General features: G+C 53.7%; 1 protein-coding gene across 4 annotated transcripts in view; it reads left to right on the top strand.

The window, feature by feature from the left end:
• Positions 1 to 15,660: 15,660 nt before the first annotated feature.
• Positions 15,661 to 20,581, top strand: part of DNAJB6 (DnaJ heat shock protein family (Hsp40) member B6) — a 69,569-nt gene continuing 64,648 nt past the window's right edge. For 2 of the 4 annotated variants that reach the window (XM_086685289.1, XM_086685258.1), the window contains exon 1: positions 15,661 to 15,813. The gene's annotated coding sequence lies outside the window, so the exon portion shown is untranslated. Of the gene's footprint in view, positions 15,814 to 16,217; positions 16,242 to 20,581 lie in introns of those variants that run through there. The other 2 variants (XM_086685297.1, XM_086685280.1) reach the window with 2 other exon arrangements.

Here is a 20,581-nt window from a genome sequence, read left to right as displayed (position 1 = left end):
CAGAGAACAAAGAAACGACCGGCCCTGCAAAGCTGTGCTGTGTCTGTGGCTGCGGGCTCTCCCTTCCCTGCCTGAACCGGTGTGTTGGGGGGCGGGGGGTGGCTGGCACTGGGCGGGGACGTGGGAGCTGGGTCCTGCACACCCCGGGGCGCCCCTGAGGGCCAGCATGGCTGTGCACCTCGCCAGGTCACAGGCCCTTCCGCCTCTCAGCGCCCCCAGACCCCAGCCCCTGCCCCCTCAAGGTGTTGAAGACCTCCCCCTCCTGGCCGGTCGTCACTATTTCCCGGACTGCAAGGAGCTCCCTGAGCCTCTGGCATCTGGCACAAAACCCTGTAGCCTCTCCGCTGTGTCCAACAATATCTTCATCCTCTTCTTCACCCACTTGGTCGACAGATGCTCACGGTGCACCCACTGTGTGGAGGCGTGGGAGCCCCACTGTGTGCCCGTGGTGTGTCCCAGCCAAGCCCCGAGGAAGGCTCGGGCGGGTGGTGCAGGAGGGGCCGATGTCGTCAGGGTCCCATGAGGAAAGGTTGGGTCCACTGAGGAGCCCAGGAGGAGGTATTTCGTAAGGGACTCACGATGGAGACAGCACTGGGTGCAGGGACAGGGCACCACCACGGCTGTAGCTCGAGGGGACGGGACTTCTGTTACCCGAGGTGACCCTGGTACAGGCACAAATGCCCTCTGCTCCTGCGCCCCGCCCGCCCGCACCCCATGCCGGGTATCCACTGCTGGGCCCGGGGGTTCCTCCTCCCCTCCGTTCTTCTCTCCTCAAAACTTTCCGAAACGTCTCCCTCAGAATTATGAAAGCCATACCCGTTCATCGTGAAAGGTCCAGAAAATAGCAAACATGGCAAACAAGGAAGTAAAAAATCAGCGGCACCGTCCGCACAAAGGCAGCAGCGGTCGACTCGTGCTGTGAGTCCTTGACCTTGTCTACGCATCCCTAGGTGTGTATTTACTTTGCAGTTTTCAGGTTGTAGATACAAATCTCGCCGGGCTGCCTTTTTGATTCACAATCCTGCTAATGTGGGCCTGAAGTGCTGTGCTGTCATTTTTTTTTTAAAGCGGGCTCCACGCCCAGCGACCCTGAGGTCAAGAGTCGCGTACTCCACCGACGGAGCCAGCCAGGTGCCCCAAGTGCTGTGCTGTCATTTCAACGTGCCACCTTGCAGGTGATGCGTTCGTTGCAAAGACAAACTTGTACCTTTGCGATCGAGAGGGTCACCACGCTCCCGCCAAGGGTGACACAGGGTCCTCGGCAGCGGAGGCCCATCTTGCACCCATCTTGTCAAACAGCATCACCTAAATCTAATCACGAGGAAATAATTAGACAAATCCCGAGTGTGGGACATCCTACAAGCCAACACGTCTGGACTCTGCCAAACCCAATGTCATGGGAAACGAGAAGGGGGAGGAGACTTGGGGGACTGAAATAAAAAGACAGAAGAGATAAACCCAAGTGCCAAGCATGAGTCTTGCCCAGACCCTGCATAGAAAGCGAAAGTGGAAGACGTTTTGAGACAACGGGGAACGTTTATAAGCGGATTCTGCAGGGAAGGGGAAAATTTCCCTGCTTCCCTTCTAGGTTCTTTGGCTGGTCTAACAATTAAATTGGGATAAGACAGAATAACAGAAAAGCCAACGTTGTACGTACGGGAGCCCCATCAACATAGGAGGCTCCAAGGCAGTCAGGCAGTTGTGTCTCATACACCATCCTGAGAGAAGGGGCGGGGAGCAGGGGCGAGCAGGACAGCTCCCCAGAAGGTCAGAGAAGCAAATGTTCGGTAGATAGATGTTTTGTAGAGAAGCAATTTATGTGACTTGTCACGCGTTTCTGCCCCAAGCCGCACGGACCAACCATGGGGGGCTGGTTGGCTTGTGCTCCGTATTCGGCCTCAGGATCAGAATTGGCCCCTCTGTTCCTGATGCCCAGAGGGATTCACTTGCCTCACGTCCTGGGGTCAGATGTCGCTGGCCCCCTGGGATGGCTCAGGGAGGGAAGAGGTATGTGCAGGCCCCCGTGCTCCCGAGATCGTGAGACACGGTAAGAAAACACCGCTCGCTTAGGGACTGCACTTAGGCAAACCCAATGACTAACCGCAAACCACACAGGGGTAGCGTATCTATTGGCCTACTCTTTGGAAGAAGAGCTCTTTGGAAGTCTCACCTCAGGGGAGGACGCTCCACCAGGACCCTCAGTCGTGACTCCAGCCGGAAGGTTCCACGTTGGGAGTACCCGATCTGGTGTGTTGAGACTTCATTGGTGGAGCGCCAGCGTGGCTCGGTCAGTTAAGCGTCCGACCCTTGATTTGGGCTCGGGTCGTGATCTCACGGTCGTGAGATGGAACCCCACGTCAGGGTGTGTGCTGTGCGGGGCCAGCTTGGAATTCTTTCTCTCCCTTCCTCCCTGCCCCTCCTCATCTCCTGCTCTCTAATAAATAAACATTTCCCCAAAAAATCCTTCTTTGTTCTTCTCTATCCTTCTCTCCCTCTTCATGTTTATTATAATTGCTTCATTCCTGGGGCGCCTGGGTGGCTCGGTCGGTTAAGCGTCTGACTTGGGCTCGGGTCATGATCTCGCGGTCCGTGAGTTCGAGCCCCGCGTCGGGCTCTGTGCTGACTGCTCGGAGCCTGGAGCCTGTTTCAGATTCTGTGTCTCCCTCTTTCTCTCTGCCCCTCCCCTGTTCATGCTCTGTCTCTCTCTGTCTCAAAAATAAATAAACGCTAAAAAAAATTTAAAAAAGAATTGCTTCATTCCTTATATTCCCTTTCCCTTATAACAAGGGCTTCCTCCACAAAGCCGAAAGTGTGGCTCTCGCGAATTCTTTTTATTCAGGACACCTGCAAGCAGGTAAGTCTTCCTGATGTAGAACATTACCTCTGGCGACGCTCTCTCTTCCTGGCACAGGCCCCGATCCGGGTCCTGTCAGTCAGTCAAACGAGAGGTGAAAAGCTTCTCCTGAGTCTGCTGGGCCCCAGTCGTCTGCAGCTCGAAACAAGCCATCGGGCCAAAGTGGCACACGTGGGGGTCCCGTGCTGCCCCCCCCCCCCAATCACATGGCAGGTGGCTGAACCAACGTCTGCTTTCTCACACGTGATGGTAGCACCAGGGTTGTGAGGGAGACTTTCCTTACGCCTCAGTGGTACATGCTGAAAACTTCAGGGGAGCGGCATCACGATCTACAACCCACTGTCAAACGGTTCCACAAAAAACACGACGGGAGAGGGAGCGAGAGCGACGTGAACGGGGTGGGGGGGGGGCGATTTCGTGTGCTCATCTGATTCATCGTTTCAATTCTGCAGGTTTGAAAATTCATGCCGGAAGTCAGGGGAGCGGGGAGCTCCTGTGCGAAGGTTCGGTCTGTGGGAGCAGGGCCGCTGCCTCCGTGGGCCCGTGTGGGCGCGGGCTGAGCCGGGAGCCCCGGCAGCCGGGCTGCTGCGTCAGCCTGGTGGGCGCCCCAGTCCTGGGGCTTCATTTCAACCCCGGACGGCCACTTCCCAGATCCATCTGGCTCTCAAGGTAGTAGGGGAGGTAGGGGGAAGCGTGATCGTTCACGGACAGGGAGGGGTCCTTCTGGAGGGGTTGCTGGAGAGGGGCAGACAGGCGTGGAGAAGCTTCCGAGAGGAGCGAAGGATCCGCGTTCCGTTAGGTCGCGCCAGCCGCGTGCTCTTTCGCTGTGCTTCTCGGGGTCTAAGAGGGGCCGCGACGGGTGGCAGAGCGGGCCCCAGAGCCGCACTTGGGTCCTCCTGTCCCTCCCCCCACCGCCATTCCGGGTAAAGCCAGCCAGCCCTTCGCGCACCCAGGGAAGAGAGCAGGCCTCTCTCAGCCCTGTGGGTCCTGACGGGGCGGTGTCCCGACGCCGCCTCTCCCCGATTCGGAGAATCCACTGCCCGCGGTCCCTCCTCAGCGTCTGGGAGCCCAGGAGTCCTCGTCTGGATCTAGTTCTGCTGCCGTCTAAGCAGCAGGCTTCCGGCTGGAAATCTGAGGGACTCTGCCCGGGTGGGGCGGTGTGACCGCAGGGCTGGCCCTTCGCGACCCGCGGGAGACAGCGAGAGGAGCGGCCGAGGCTGTGTGGGGTTCCAGCCCAGTGTTCGGACCCGGCTCCCGGGGCCGCGAGCGTCCGTCGGTCAGGATTTCCTTCGTGAGATTTTTCCAGAACAGGGAAGCAGCATATCCAGAGCCCACCCTATCGAGCAGAGTGGGGCCTGCGTCCTACTTGGTAATGCGCGTGGGTACTGAGCTAGATGCTCCTTGTCACTGATCCAAAAACTGAGTTTTTCCATAAACACCAGAGACGGCGTTCTGAGCAATGTTCTCTCCTGCCCTCGGAGCTGGAGCGCGGCCCCTGAAGGTCAAAGTGCACCCTTTCACGTCCTTATCAGCTGCCTGGTTCCGCCTTCAGTGCTCTGCTTGGCTTGGCACACGTGGGAAAGAAGAAATGCTCAATAGAGTTCGGTTAAGTCAAGAAATGCCAAACGGAGAAGGAATCCAGCTGGGTGCCTCTGGGCTCCGGGACCCGCCAATGGGGGCCTCACCCCACGGGATCCCGCATTTCCAAGATGTTTGGCCCTCCCCCCACGCACTCCCCATCGCTCAAACCTCCCCTCGGATAGCCTGACAAATGTCAGTTTATACTTTGAATGCTTCCAGCCATGGGGAGCTCATTACTCCGTAGGCAGCCTTGCCTCACTTTGGGAAGCTTGTACAGAGAAGGTCACAAATGCCCTGCCTCCTCTGTAAGGCCTGCTCGCCTTTGCCTACCTGCTGACCTTCTGGGGCCACGGCGGGTCCAGAAGGCTGTTCCCGGGCCGGCCCCAGGTGAAGACTGAAATCCAGTGAGAGGGACAAAGCCTTGTCATGGCCAGTGGGCAAGCCTGGAAGATCACACATCAGACTTTTTTTCTCCAATTAGTGTGTGTGTGTGTGTGTGTGTGTGTGTGTGTGTAGTAAAATACACATAAAATTTAACGTTTTAACCATTTCTAAGCTTGCAGCTCAGTGGTGTTAAATACATTCCCCTTGTTGTGGGACCATCACCGCCAACATCTCCAGGACTCTATTTTGTGAAACACTAACTCGGCCCCCCTCCCCAGCCCCGTCACCCCCCCCCCCCATTCTTTGTCTCTGAATCTGACGGCTCCAGACGACTCGCATGTGCGGAATCACACGGGATTTGTCCTTTGGTGTCTCACGTCACCGAGCATGATGTGAACACTCATCTATGTTGCAGATTTTCTTCCCTTTTTTTAAAGTTTATGTATGTATTTGGGCGGGGAGGGGCAGAGAGAGGGAGGGAGAATCCCAAGCTGCGTGAGCCTGACCCGGGGCTCGATCCCACGAACCGTGAGATCGTGACCTGAGCCGAAATCAAGAGTCGGACGCTCTACCGACTGAGCCACCCAGGCGCCCCTTGAAGTTTTAGCTTTAGATTGGTATTTGGGTCTCTGAGGCACTCTGGAACTCTGGGATTCCTTAGTCAGCGGCTACCTATGGAGCACCTGCTGAGAACATCACTGTGGCTGCAAACAGTGTGTGGGTCACTTGCTTAGCAAGGTGAACACAGTGATGAAACAGCTTATGGTATTTTCACCACTTAAATTACTCGAAGCTTAGTTTGGTGATGTGACTGTCATGGGGCTGGGCAGCCACTTAGGGATCAAAGGAAAGCCACTGGAACGAATAAGAACCTACAGAGAAGTTTTAGCAGCGTGCCGTTCTTTTGTTTCTAGATACTGGGCTGTGTGGTTTCTTTCTGTATCCATTTTGTAGAAATGCTGACTATATGGAACCCATTTGTGAAGTAATCGCTTACTGTTATGCTTGTTTAATATTGATTCGTGTCTAGGGATGAGCGGGTCTTCTGAGCCAGGAGCAGAACCCCCAGGGAGGCGTCTGCGACCCCGTGCCCCCTGGTCATCAGGTGCAGGGGTGATGTTGCAGGGTCTGAGCGTGGGAGTGGGGCGATGGGTTTGTGGGAAGCTCGTCCTTTGCATGTTTCACATGCAAATTTTCTGCTCATTTAATGATGAGAGAAGTGTGACTTACCCTGCGAAGAATGTCATGAGTCAGAAGCTGCACGCACAGATCAGTCAAAGCCCGGCTTGACCCACTTCCAAGGTCAAGTGGATGCAACTGTGTTACCTGCATCAGAAGTACGGAACCACCCACCGCTAACGCTTGGTGAGCGTGGCCACGGGAGCGACAGGTCACAAGGGGGTCACGTGGGGGCTCCTCTCTCCCTGGGCCTGTTTATGCTACACGTGGGTACCTTCTCCCTGCGCCCGATTCGAACAGGTGTCTGGAACCAGATGTTCGAATTTGCCTTCACATCTGCACCCGCGTTTACTCTGCTTCCCAGGGGCGGCCCTCCAGTCGCCTCCTCCTCCCGTGTCCTCCCCCCTTCCCCGCCTCACAGTGCCCTGCACCTTCTTTGAAAAATATTGGGGCGCCTGGGTGGCCCAGTCGGTTGAGCGTCCGACTTCGGCTCAGGTCACGATCTCACACGGTTCGTGGGTTCGAGCCCCGCGTCGGGCTCTGTGCTGGCAGCTCGGAGCCTGGAGCCCGCTTCCGATTCCGTGTCTCCCTCTCTCTCTGCCCCTAACCCACTCGGATTCTGTCTCTGTCTCTCTCAAAAAATAAATAAACATTAAAAAAAAGAAAAAAAAGAAAAATATCCAAGTTGCAGAATAGTGAAATGACTCATATCTTTCACTTAGATCCATTAATAATTAACGTTTTGCCACATCTTCTCTTCCTGTATATTCATACACGTATTATGTCTGAGGCGTCCTTTAAATGACTCAGCAGATGTGTGTGTATTTGCTAGATGTGTGTGGTGTGTGTCATTTATTTTTTTTATTATTTTTTAACGTTTATTTTTGAGAGAGAGAGAGAGACAGAAGGTGAGTGGGGGAGGGGCAGAGAGAGAGGGAGACACAGAATCCGAAGCGGGCTCCAGGCTCCGAGCCATCAGCACAGAGCCCGATGCAGGGTTTGAACTCACGAACTGAGAGATGATGACCTGAACGGAAGTCGGACGCTCACCCGACTGAACCACCCAGGCACCCCGTAAGCGGCCACTTCCGATATAAATTGTGCACAATGTGTTTTGAAGGCAGGAAATCTAAAACTTAACACTTATATATGTTGGATTCTTTGAAAGGGATGGAGTGTTGTGTACCTTTGAGATTTTTGAGAGACGTACTTTCCCTTGAGGCTTCGAAGGCAGTGTTTCCATTAAAGAAACACATTAAAGGGGCGCCTGGGTGGCGCAGTCGGTTAAGCGTCCGACTTCAGCCAGGTCATGATCTCGAGGTCCGGGAGTTCGAGCCCCGCGTCAGGCTCTGGGCTGATGGCTCGGAGCCTGGAGCCTGTTTCCGATTCTGTGTCTCCCTCTCTCTCTGCCCCTCCCCCGTTCATGCTCTGTCTCTCTCTGTCCCAAAAATAAATAAACGTTGAAAAAAAAAATTAAAAAAAAATTAAAAAAAAAAAAACACATTAAATATGTATGTGAAATAGCCCATTGTCTACAATACCTTGTGCTTTTATTGTACCTTTCATCTGGGGATCTCCAAGAACTAATTCTCTCCAACGCCCATATAAGGTACAGTGGCTGTCTCGATTCCTATTTCACAGACTGTGGCTCCCGGCATGGTTAAAGTCACGGCATCATCGATACTGACGTTTCGCTGGGCGTTAAGGGGACACAGGCACAAAAGTGAATTCAGGTGTCCCAGAGTGGTCGCTACCTAAAGGCGGCTGGTCCTCCCCCTCGGGGCTCTGGGTCAGGACTCTGTCCCTTCCTGCTCGGCTAAAGAACCCCACTGTCCCAGAGACCTGGCAGCGTGAGAGCTTTACGATTTACTGTGTTCCTCTGTAAATTTACTGAGCGCCTTTTTCCTTTGAGGTGAGGGGACTTCTCTGCCGCCTGACTCTCGCGCTGCCCCCAGCGTCCCCTACAACCGCCCCAGAGGATCTGCGATCGCCAGGCCGCCTCCTTCGCTGGGGCTGGGCTGTGGGTCAGTGGTCAGCAGTCCCACGCGTCTCCGCTTTTTTTCTTCCTGTTTTGAAGGAACAGATGTAAATCCCTCTTTCTCAAAGTCAATTCTTCCACATTTGTGCTTCGTCCGGAAACTCCAGACCTTCGAGAAGGAATTCCATTCCCCACCGCTTTTCTCACCAGTGTCTCCAGTCCCTTTTCTGCCCACCGGCTCTGGAAATGTGCCTTTGGGGCACAACCAGAAACAAATCAGAGACACGCAAGCCTTCCCTTCCCTTGTCTCTCCCGCCATCTTCCTTCCAGGACAAATCCCCCTGACTTTGCCTGGGTCCCCAGAAGGCAATCCCGTGCGATCCTGGGCCGGGACCAGACTCCTGCCGTCAAAAGGCCACTGACACTTTGATCAGGAACCTTCTGACCCTCCTTTGTTCTGAACTTGATGATATTAACCAAGAGTGTTTTTTGGAAATCCCTTCCCTGAGGGCAGCGATGCCCCATTTCCTGGGGTCTCCCACCGCCTCCTGGCCCCTCTTTCCTCCTCCTCCTCTTCCCAGGGGAGGAGGCTCTCAGACCTCAGTTTCAGCTTTGATGGGGCTTTGAAGCCCCAGGGAACAACTGGTGACAAGGTCTTCCGGTTAGACCTTCCCTCCCCCCCTCCCCGCCCCCCACCGCTTCCTCCTCATAGTCAAGGTCTCGACTCTCTCCTTCCATCCAAACTGGCTCTTTCCCCCGCCGACGTGGTAACTCCTACTGGTTCAGTGACTCCCCTCCTTCTGGGGACCCCCAGGCGGGCCCCTTGCTCATTCCTCAAGACCCTTGCCTCTCGCGCGCGCGGGGAACCCTGGTCTGTAGAGGTTATCCTGTTCTGGGACGCGGATGCCACAGAGGGAATGACAGAGTCTGGTAACGACACGTTCCGGCCCGACGCCTTTCCTGCGAGGCCTGCGCTGTCAGCCCCGGTCCCGGCTGCCCACGTCACGGAAACTCGTGAACTTCTGCACCGATGCGCTTCTCCTCGAGGAAGCCTCTTACCCGAAATGTAGCCGGGGCGCAGGGGTGCCCGAGCCGGGAGACCAGCTGGCAATCACAGTCCATCGGCCTCCGTCGTTTCGCTCTGGACCTTGCTGACGGTGAACCACTTACGAGCAGAAAGTTGAACGAAAGGGAAACGGCTGAGTACTGCTTCAGCGAAGCTCGATTTCAAAGTACGCTCTTCCTCGCCTCCTCATTCCTCCTCTCTTCCCTTCTTAGCCCGTTGTTTCAGGAACCCAGGACCACCCTGAAAATAACCGAGGAGGCTGGTGGCGCACACACAGCTCCTGTGGACGCCGGCCCGATCCTGTGTTTCCCTAGGAAGCCCCCAGACCCTTCCTCTGCCCGGCAAAGCAGTAAGCTATCATTTCTCTTTATCCCGAACTCTGTCTTCAGGGAACATTGCGGCTTGCAGCACGGAGGTCGCTATCCAATGACAGTAGCACTGCCTTTTCGTAAGCAAAAAAGATTTTCCTTCTGAAACAAGAATCACGTTGTCATTCTTAGAACATACAACAGTTTGAAAATCGGTACCTTTTAGGGGCGCCTGGGTGGCTCAGTCGGTTGAGCGTCCGACTTCGGCTCAGGTCATGATCTCGCGGTCCGTGAGTTCAAGCCCCGCGTCGGGCTCTGTGCTGACGGCTCGGAGCCTGGAGCTGCTTCGGATTCTGTGTCTCCCTCTCTCTCTGCCCCTCCCCTGCTCATGCTCTGTCTCTCTCTCTCAAGAATGAATGTTAAAAAAATAAAATTGGTACCTTTTATTGTTTTCTTAAAGATTTCATTTTTAAGTAAGCTCTGCACCCAATGTGGGCTCAAACTCACAACCCTGAGATCAAGACTGAGCCAGCCAGGAGCCCGTTTTTGTTTTCAGTCCTGGCCACCCTTGGAATGTTTTCCTGAGTCTGGAATTCTCTCTAACCCCACAGGGACTCAACTTTTAACTCGAACATCCTTCAGGACTCCCTCTTCCGGGAAGCTTTCCTTGCCTCCTGGCCCCACCCGATCTGGACACCCCCTCCCCCCCCCCCCCCCCGCTCTGGGCCTGGAGCTGATGAGGGAGCAGGAGGCAGGCTGAGGGCAGAGCGCAAGACAGCACCCCTCCCCCCCCATGGGATGTGTGTGACATTCCTCAGGTAAGCCTGGCGCTGAGGACAAAGGAAAGGGCAAGAAAAGCAAGAAAAGCAATGGTTAACTGATAGAGGTCACAGTGATGCGGGATGCGGGATGCGGGATGCGGGATGCGGGCGCCATCAGTTTACAAATGTCTTAGTAAAACTACCAGAAAAGGCCGTCCCATCCGTAGCCTAATCTCCAGGACCCTCCTGTCTTAATGCTTCGCTAGAGGGGAAAGCACCTTGCGACCACCGCCCCCCAGGCCTGCAGGAGCCTGTGAGTCCTCAGCAGCATATGCAAATCTCCCTGGAAACTTCCCCTGGACTTTCCCTCCCCGGCTCCAGAGTGATAACCACTCACTCTTCACAACCCCAGGGCAGCTCTTGCTGCCCACGGGTCCCGCCCCCCCGTGCTTTAATCAACTTTTTGCACGAAAGACGTCTTCAGGAATCCGCTCTTGGCCATGGCTCTGGACCCCATCACTCCAAAACCCCGCCAGAGCCTCACGGCACTCCCACAGCACCAGGCTCACGGGGCTGTCGTCTCACTGGACCCTACGCTCTTCGAGGGAGCGAGGCTGTCTCCTCTGACCTGCGTCTCGGGCCCGGCATTATGCTGGTATACAGTAGGTGCTCAATACATGGGTAAATGCGAATGCACTCCTCATGCCTTTGCACTGCTTTGCTTCAGCCTCTTCCCGCCTCACCCCACACCACAGGGTCCCGCAGGGACTCTGCCACTCCGTGGCTTCTGCTGCGTGAAAAGGGTTTTATTTATACCAGTAAATAAAAGGTAATCGTGTCTCTTATAGGTAATACAGAAGTTCATACAACAAGAAAGAAGAAAGTAAGAACTAAGTGAAATCTGGCTGAGAAGCAACTCTAACAATTGGCTGAATATTCCTCTGGTTTTCTGTGCGTATACGTTGGGGACGTAAAGTACGCTGCCCCCGAATACATACACCTCTTTGCCTTAAGGGTTATGTCAACGCTTGCCCTCTGGTAAGGGGAAGTTGCCTGTACAAGGGGGTCTCCACGTGGAAGGGCGTCTCCCTCTCAGCAGTGGGAGAGGATTCTAAACAGCGAGAAACTTCTATCGCTGGAGACGGCAGGGGACGGAGATCTGCACACCAACCAACCTTGTTTCTGCTGCTTTGCCTGATAACCTCCCTAGACTGGCCTCCCCCCCACTCCACCTCTCTCTTGTGCCTTTGGTTGAAGACGCCATGGTGGCTTGGGCAGCTCCTGGGTACCTCCCATGTGTACCTGAGGCATACGCGTTAATACGCCTGCATTTGCTTTCCTCCTTTATCTGTCCTTCGTTATCAGCCAACAGCTCAGGTGGGAAGAGGGAAAATAATTTTCCTCCCATATTGTGTGTATTTCATGTACACATATGCATACGTGCACACGTGTGTTGGGGAAGAAGACATTTGCCTTGAACTTCAAGGTCCTTCTAGCTGGACTAAGGATCGAATGGACAGGAGACATGTTAACGGGAGGAAATCAGACTTAATTTTGCACATACCAGGAATCCGCACCCACTGGAGATTTTAAAGACAGTCTGGAGGCTTAAGTGACACCCCATGCTAAGGAGAAGGGTGGGGCCTGGGGAAACAAAGGAAGGAAGGCCATCAGCAGGAAGGGGACAGGAGATACTTGGACCGCAAGACTGCATTGTCATGCAGGTAGGTTTCTCAGGTAGAAGGGGACCTTTGTTGGTAGCTCTCTTCCGGGGGCAGTCTCTTCTTTCCAATGTAAATCTGGGCAGTTGGGGAGGTAAAGAGCTTTTCCTGAATCTGCTGGGCTTTGATTGCTTTTCACCCAAAATAAAGTTCAGGTCTTTGCACACCACCCGGGGGGGGGGGGGGGGGGGGCGCAGGGCTGTAGGCGCGTCCGGCTCCGGGTCCCAAACAGACCAGGCCTGGCCGCTCACCGCGGACAGAATCCAGAGGCAGAGAAATGAGCGGTGGGGACCCGAGAAAAGGACTTGTTTCAGCGAGGCCGACACCAGGAAGACAGAACAGTAGTGACTCAGGGACGGTCACCAGAGTGCTGGACCGAGTTCCGGGCTCATAGGAGGAAAATGTGGGCAGAGGGGGATGGGGCCTGGCTGGCGGGCAGGGAGGGTCAGATACATCTTATCCTGGGGCCCATCGCGGGGGTATCTGGTCCTCGGGCGCCAGGGGGTGCTTTCAGTTCCCGGTGGGGCAAGCTTTGCCCCCAAGCCTTGTGCCGCAACTGGGAGACCCGCTGGCAAGTGTGAGTGAGAAAGGAGGCGGCTCAAAGCCCACTTGCACCTACGTGCGCACACACACGCACACACACACGAAGATAATTTTATAAAAAAACGGCTGGCATGAGATTTCCTGGTAAGAAGGAGCTGCCTTCTTCCAAGTTGTGATCAGTCACCTTATAGGTACCTTTTTCCCCCCTCTCTTTCCTTCACTTACCGCCTTTGGGAGATTTCTACAAATGTTGTTCTTGGATCAAGCATCAATTTTACAGTTTGATAGCGCTGAGCTGTCGTTCTGGACTGTCACCTGTCATTCTGGACCTTCACCTGGCACTCTGGACCTTCACGGGTCATTCTGGACCTTCGCCTGTCATTCTGGACCTTCCTGGACTTGTGGACGGGCTTGGAGGATTTGTGTGTGTGTCAGGGTGTTCAAGGTCTGCAGATGCCCTCCTATCGCTTGCACATTTTTTTGGGATGAAGCTTGTGACCTTTACCAGTTTCTCAAAGAGGCCGTGACACGGGAGAGCTATCACTTACTGAATATCACTGTACGCCAGGCATTGGGACGAACACACACAACCCTCACAACAAGCCTATTATCCCCACTTTACAGGCGAGGCAACAAAGTCAGAGCCTCCCTACTCTTCCAGCCACGCTGCAAACCACAGGTTTGTCATCGAGTAGCTTTCTTTCCCACCAGATAAGGAGTCAAGTCCTTGCCTCCACACAGGGAATTCCTTCCCATCCTCACGGTGCAAAGCCTTTGTGTCTGTTACACCACCCGCTCACCCTCCGCAGGCCGACTCTGCCCTTCTGCTTTGCCTCCTCCTTCCCCTGCCAAGGTGCCTTCCTCCCGTGGGAATCCTTGCCGTTCCTTCTGGAGATAATTGTCCTGTGGACTGGAGTTTCCAGTAGCACCACTATCTGGGCTAACATTAATTTTGGAATAAATCCTGAATCTTATCTTGAAAGATCTCTGTTGTTTACTTAAGAGAGTTACTTTTTTTTTTTTAAGTCTATTTATTTATTTATGGAGGGGGAGGGGAGAGAATGGAGGGGGAGGGGCAGAGACTGAGACAGAGAGAGAATTCCAAGCAGACTCTGCCCTGTCAGCACAGAGCTGGGGCTGGAACTCACCTGAGAGGAAACCAAGAGCTGGATGGACTCTCAACCTACTGGGCCACCCAGGTGGCCCATCTTCTTCTTTTTTTTATTTAAAAAAAAATTTTTTTTCAACGTTTATTTATTTTGGGGACAGAGAGAGACAGAGCATGAACGGGGGAGGGGCAGAGAGAGAGAGACACACAGAATCGGAAACAGGCTCCAGGCTCTGAGCCATCAGCCCAGAGCCCGACGCGGGGCTCGAACTCGCGGACCGTGAGATCGTGACCTGGCTGAAGTCGGACGCTTAACCGACTGTGCCACCCAGGTGCCCCTTCTTTTTTTTAAAAGAGTTACTTAGGCATTGCATTTAGGGCCTTTATTTAATGTTCATCCAGAACACCACGTGGACCCCGTCGGGGCTGGAGACTTGTTCTGTCCTAGTTGGTTTTTCTGGTGATGCGGTTCACTGCATTGACAGAGGTTTGGACATTTATTTATTTATTTATTTATTTATTTATTTATTTATTTTTGGAGGGAGAGTGAAGAAGTTATTTGTGGTGAGCCTACAACTTACTATTTAAAATTCAAGTCTCTGTGCTGTCTGCATTTCAAGATTAGCTCACACTTGCTGTAGGGACTTATTTAAATGTGAAATGTCACATGATAGCACTGTCAACACTGGAAGGGAAATAAAACTCCCTCAGTGGGCTGGTATATACGGTTACACGGGACTGTGCCAAATTGTGCGTATATCTGAATGAAGTGCTCGTCTCTGCTGAGCCTATCTTAAGTGTTACCATCAAGTGTTGTATTAAAGGAAACATTGTAGGAAATTGACTCGAAGAAACTTGTTTCCTTTTGCTGATTGGTTACGTACTAAAATCTACCTTGTGATACAATGAGGGTTTAAGAAACAAAAGAATACACACAATGTAAAAGAATGTTTCCTTTTGAAGCAGCCTCGGGTAGCAAGCGTGTCCTGTCTCCTTACAGGGAAGCCAGAATTCCTGTCTTCAAAGTCCTTCTAACTGGATTAAGGATCAAATTAATGTGAGATAGACGAGCAGGAGAAAGATCTAATTTAATAGCTTACACATGGGGAACCCACGCAGCCATGGAAATTCTAAAGTCAGGCCAAGTGAGGGATACGTGTCCTCCCGAATCGAGAAGAAGGCAGGGGTCTGGGACTTCAGAGAAGGAATGTGACTTCCATGTTATCAAGGGAGGGGTTCTCTTGAGCTCACAGGGGCTCCACCGCCTTCACCTCAAAACCACCTTCATGCCAGAGTGGCCCGTCTTGGGTCTCGGGGCGGCCCGCCCTCAGCCCCTAGAGCAGTTAAAACTACAGCCACGGCTACTTAAACCTTCCCGATGCCCACAGTGAAGGTTAGTAATCAGCTGTCACAAATAAACAGTGTGGACGGTGTGCTCTTCCAGAGGATCCGGAGGACTCGGATCGGCTCCATGGGGGCAAAGTTCTCCCCTCTTCCCTTGCGGGTTCTTCAGCTGGGCTAGCGGTTAAACTGACGTAAGGCAGACCGGCAGCAGAGCAAGCAGAAGTGGAACACCGTGCGGACGTCCCGGGCACACGGGAGACACGCAGGAAGACCGAGCAGCTCCCTGAAGTGGCTCAGGCGGCCGCCGGGAGCACCACCTTCGGCGGCAGCCAGAAGGGCGCTGGGCTTGGGGAGGGGGTTCCGGGGGGGGGGGGGAGCAGGGAGCGCGCAGCACGCAGCTCCCCGGGCTCGGTCCCCCACCGGGGCCGGCACTGCGGGGCGACAGGCTCACACGCGGACGTCGCGCGTGCACACAAGCGTCCGCTCACAAAGGGGCCGCTTCCGCTCGGAGCTCCCCCTGCGCCTGCCGTGTCTCATTCATTACCCTGAATGTGGCCTGAACTAGCGGAGGTCACGGAGGCGGGTCCCCGGGCGGCCGAGGCCGGCCGGCCCCGGGGAGAAGAAGACCGGCGCGGCTCGGGCGTCCCAGACCCGCCGCCGCCAAGCTCGGTGGGCGCGGGACGGGACGCGCGGGGGGCTCCGCTCCCCCCACCCCCGCCTCCCGCCAGCGCCCGGCCTCCGCGAACCTTCGGGAAGGCGGGCGGGGCGGGGCGCATGCGCGGCGTCAGGGTCGGGCGGAAGTGCACGTCGCCGCGCCGCCGCCGCCGCCGCGTGACGCACTTCCTGTTTGTTGTCGGAGAAAGGAGAGAAAGGAAAGCGCGAGGAGCCGCCGCCGCCACCGCCGCCAGCGCCGCCGTGCCGGAGCTGAGGGGACCCGGGCCGCCGCCCCGCCGCGCCTCCTGCCCGCTGCCGGCTCCCTGTCCTCGGTGAGGGCCGCCCGCGGGCGGGGGTCGGGCCGCGGGGCCGGCGTCGGGGGGGTCGGGGACCAGGGGCCTGCCGTGGGGCCGGGGCTTCGGGGGGTGGCGGCCAGGGGCCCGCTGTGGAGTCCGGGCGGCCGTGAGGCGGGGGGGTGCGGGCCGCGCGGGTGGGCGTCCGGCCTCGGGCGGGCGGTCGGGCGGGGGGGGGTGGGGGTCAGGCCCGGGGGGGGGGGGTCGGGGGTGGGCGTCGGGCCGCGGAGCACGGGGACCCGGTGCGAGGCCGCGGGCCCCCGCAGTCGGGGGGTGGCACTCGTCCTGGGCCGGCCCGCGCCGGCGGTTGGGCCGGGGCCCGTGCGGAGGGCGGGCGGCGCGGGGCCGGGGTCCCCCCGCGTCTGTCCAGTTCAGCGTTGGCGGGGGGCCGGCGGCGTGAAAGGCAGGTTTGTTCTTTCTTTCAAGCTCCGCGTGGAGGAAGGAGCCCAAAGCCGGAGACCAGGCGGGTCTGCAGAGAGGGTGGAAGCCTCGTGGGGGGCGGCGCTGCGGGGCGCGGGGAGCAGGAAGCGGCTCCGGGAGACGCGAAGCCGCGTTCCCGGAACTTCCCCCTGGGATTTTCTAAAGTTTGGCGACGAGCAGAATGCCCGAATTTCAACCGACATGGCCAGTGTGCGCTGGGGGGGGGGGGGGGGGCTCCGGCTGTACCGGAGCTTGCGGTTTATGGCCGCTTCTGCCCCAGCGGGGATGGAGTTGGCGAGAAGAGTAAATCGCAAACTTCGTGTGGCCCAGACCTGTTTTGGGAGGCACCAGTGGTTGTTAGGGGCCGCGGACGCGTTCCTTTAGCACCTGAGAGCCGACGGGAAAGGGGGCAAGGTCACACCGCCACCTGGCGGGGGGGCGGGGCAGGCGGAGCGGCGCCCAGTTGAGTTGGGACCAGAAGTCGTAGGACTTCGAATTGAGTTAGGGCGAACTTGAACGACCGACCAGCAAAAGGAGAGAAGAAACTTGTCGTTGGAACGCGTTTCCTGATCGTTTTCTCCGCTGATTGTGTGTATCAGGAATGTTTTAATGACACGTATTTACAGCCTGCCTCTCCCCCCAGACTACCCCATTCTCAGATTTCTCTGGGAAATTTAATCTGGACTTCTCCTGTTCACAGTAAGAGACTACAGTTTCTCTGGGGTTAGTACTTGCGTGTATATATTTTAATGTTTACTTATTTTTTTTTTTGTTTATTTATTTTTTGAGAGCGAGGGCAGGAGCAGGGGCGGGGCAGAGAGAGAGGGGAACGGGATCCCCAGTGGGCTCCACACGTCGGCACAGAGCCCCACGCGGGGCTCGAACGCACACCAGAGAGATCACGATCCGAGCCGAGGCTTAACCGACTGAGCCGCCTATGTGGGGGCCCCAGTGCTTCTGTATTTGTGTGCCCGGTAACAAAAAGATCCGTGCTTTTTATGCACATTATCTAGTGGGCGGTGGAATGTTTGTTACTCGCGTCTGAATTCGGGAAGTAAATGGGCTTGGCCGAGTGGTTGGTGGGTGTGGGAGCCGGGAGGCTGAATTTTGAAATGGGCCTAAGCAGCCTTGAGCTGGTGCTGTAGAAGGGGAAGATTGGAAGTGTAAAAACGAGGCTTTCAAGAGTTTCAGGAGTTCAGCACCCTCGTAGGAAAAAAAAATCAGTGTTGCTAACTTTGTTTTCTTGACATGGTGTATTTGAGAGGTATTTTTGTTGCCGGTCTGACTTACCTGGAGGGCTGGGTGGGGAGTATCCTTTGACTAATATTCTGAAGAGTAAATCATGGGTAGGGAATTACGCTATTCCTGCAATTAAGTGGCTTACAATAGCTTTTCTTTTTCAGCAAACTCGTGATTCTTACAGGTGTAAGAATTAAGAGTAGACCCGTTTTTCCTTGTATTTACTCTGTTTTGGACGGGTTCAAACAAATAGAGTTGTACTCCGCACCATCAATAGTTTTCAACCCAGCAAACTCAAAAATCAGGTTTGTGGTGGGATGATGTATGCATGTGTATTTTTTAGTTTTAAAAAGGGACTTTAAGGCTCGGTAAGTTAGTTTTTCCCATTAAATTGTTTTTAATGTTTATTTTCAAGAGAGGGAAGGAGTGGGAGTGGGGGAGGGGCAGAGAGGGGGTTGGGGAGACACAGAATCTGAAGCAGGCTCCAGGCTCTGAGCTGTCAGCACAGAGCCCGACACGGGGCTCAAACTCCCGAACCTCAAGATCATGCCTGAGCTGAAGTCAGACACTTGCTTACCCGACTGAGCCCCCAGGCGCCCTGGTAAATTATTTTAAGTTCAGCTTTCCAGGGTTGCAGTGTAATGCTCACTGCGTCACCTTGGTGATGTTTCCTGTTACCTTCCACTGAGGTTACAGCGGTGGGACTGCCATCAGCCGCTGTGATGGTTAAGGGTGATTATGTTCCATTTCTGATGTCTCTTGGTAAGGATTAAGTTAATGGAATCAGGCTTTATATTTGTAAGTTGATGTTTTAGTAGGGTATTTAAAAAGCCTTATTTCGCCTTTTTACTATCTGGGAAATGATTGCAAAATTTGGAGTGGTGGAGGTCTATGTTGGAATTTGGTTTGCTCTAAATTTGTTCAGGACACCACCTAGTGGGGAAATTGGCATAATTGCAGGCTTATTAGGGAATTCTCAGGAGAGGGTCAGTGGCGAGATGTAACAAATGCTGTAGTGTTTTTTGGGGTAAATAAGATCTGTGAGAACTTTAAGTTCAGGAGGTAAATGAGAAGAAAAGCAAAGTTGGTGAAGATAAGAATAGTAGTAGAAGTGATTATTAGGGGCCCCTGGGTGGCTCAGTCACTGAAGTGTTGACTCTTGGTTCTGGCTCAGGTCAGGACTTCATGGTTTGGGAGTTGGAGCCCCAGGTCGGGCTGTGCACTAACAGCAGAGCCTGGTTGGGATTCTCTTCTGTGCCCCTCCCTTGCTTGTGCTCGCGCGCTCTTTCTCTCTTTCTCAAATAAGTAAATAAATAAATAAAATTAAAAAAAAAAAGGATGATAATGTAGGAATGGAAAGACAATTTTAAAGCCTAATTGGAAAAAAGAACTTCTGGAGTTCAGCTTGGAGAATTTTGATGCTTTCGTTATAGGTTGATTGTAGGTGTTTTTCAAACTTTGTAATTTTAGGGGTGCATGCAGAAGCCAGTCGAACTTTTTTTTTTTAAGAAGCTTATTTATTTATTTTGAGGGAGTGTGAGCAAGGGGGGGGAGAGAGAGAGAGAGAGAGAGAGAGAGAGAGAATGAATCCCAAGCAGGCTCCGTACTGTCAGCTTAGAGCCTGACTCAGGGGCTCCAACTCACAAGCCTGGAGATCCTGACCTGAGCTGAAGTGAATTGGGTGCTGAAACCACCGAGCCATCCAGGTGCACCCGTTGCTGACCTCTTTTGTTTAAATGTACTACTTAGAAAGTTTAAAAAATACCTTGTTATTTTTTTAAATGTCTCATTTTTAAGGTGGGGAAAATTAATTGCCGAAAAAAATTATGAAGGGTGCCTGGCTGGCTCAGTCGGTGGAGTGTGTGACTCTTGACCTCAGGGTTGTAAGTTCGTGGCCATTGGTGGATGTAGAGATTATTTGAAAATAAAATCTTAGAGGAATTAAAAAGTTAGTTAAATTTCTAAGGGTTGCATTCTACGTCAGTGGGGGGAGGAGTCTGTTTTATTTATATCCGTAATACCTTATTTTGAGAGCTATTCCTTATTTGGACATAGTTTGGTGTTTTTAAAAATGCTACCCCTAACATTTGTAAGGAGTTTTGGCCATTCTAGATAGACAGTAGCAACCACGGTGAACGGCTGTGAGGCAGTAGAACTTCGTGGGTTTGTTTTTTTGTGTGTGTATATTTATTTATGAAAATACTCCAGGTGTTTTAGGATTCTTCACTTCAGTTGCAAGGATCAGTTGTATTTGGAGTGTGATTGCCTCAGGGGGCATGTGATCTGTGCCCTTGGAAATGCTTATCCTACTTTTCACCAGCAAAGGCTCTTGCAGTTTGCCTTGTATCTGTGCTGGGGCCTCCCTGTGTGTTCCCTGGGGCAGGCCTGGAACCTTCTCTTGTGTGTTCCCTTTGTGCCTGTCCATTGCTCCAGACCCAGGGTGCCGAGAGAGAATACTGGTTGAATCGGATCCTTCTTCCAGGCTTGTCTTTGTCCTGATTACCCTGCTGCGGTAAATGAAATCCAGATTTTAGGAAAGTTGGGGGCAAAAATACCCAATTTGCGTTCACAAGTACCAGGACTGAGTGCTTGCCGTGTCTTCTCTTGTAATGAAGGGACTTGAGTCGTGCTTCTAAGTGTCTGATAGTTGACGATGGCCGGTTTTTGCAATCGTTGGTCTGAGATCTTGAGTTACAGTGGAAGTAATTTCCTCGTTTGTGTCGGGAATACTTAAGGACATGTTAGGTCAGCACAAGATAAAGACTTAGTAGATGGTCTGTGATAAGGAGTGACAGTTCATTTCTGTTTCCCCACCTACGTGTGTGTGTGTTCTGGTAATTTGTCAGGTAATGAAATGACACAGAGGAAACTCCCAGACCTCTTTCTTGTTGAACGTCGGGCCTGCTGCTTTTCCACGAAGCAGACAGCATTGCACTAAATTAGTTTGAGGTCACAATTAAACATTTTAGAAAGCGTTTTCTTTACAATTATGACTTTTCTGGGTTAGTAGAAGTAATGAGTGTTTTGATTTTCTGGTTTTTAAAGCTGAAGAGAGGGAGTGTCTTCAGTGGGTTTTTGACCTGGATTT

Source organism: Puma concolor, chromosome A2 (genome assembly GCF_028749965.1).
Source record: "Puma concolor isolate L17-30 chromosome A2, mPumCon1.1.hap2, whole genome shotgun sequence".
NCBI classification, from domain to species: domain Eukaryota; kingdom Metazoa; phylum Chordata; class Mammalia; order Carnivora; family Felidae; genus Puma; species Puma concolor.
The sequence above is the reverse complement of the archived record's forward strand: the minus strand, read 5'-3'. Positions and strand labels throughout refer to the sequence as shown.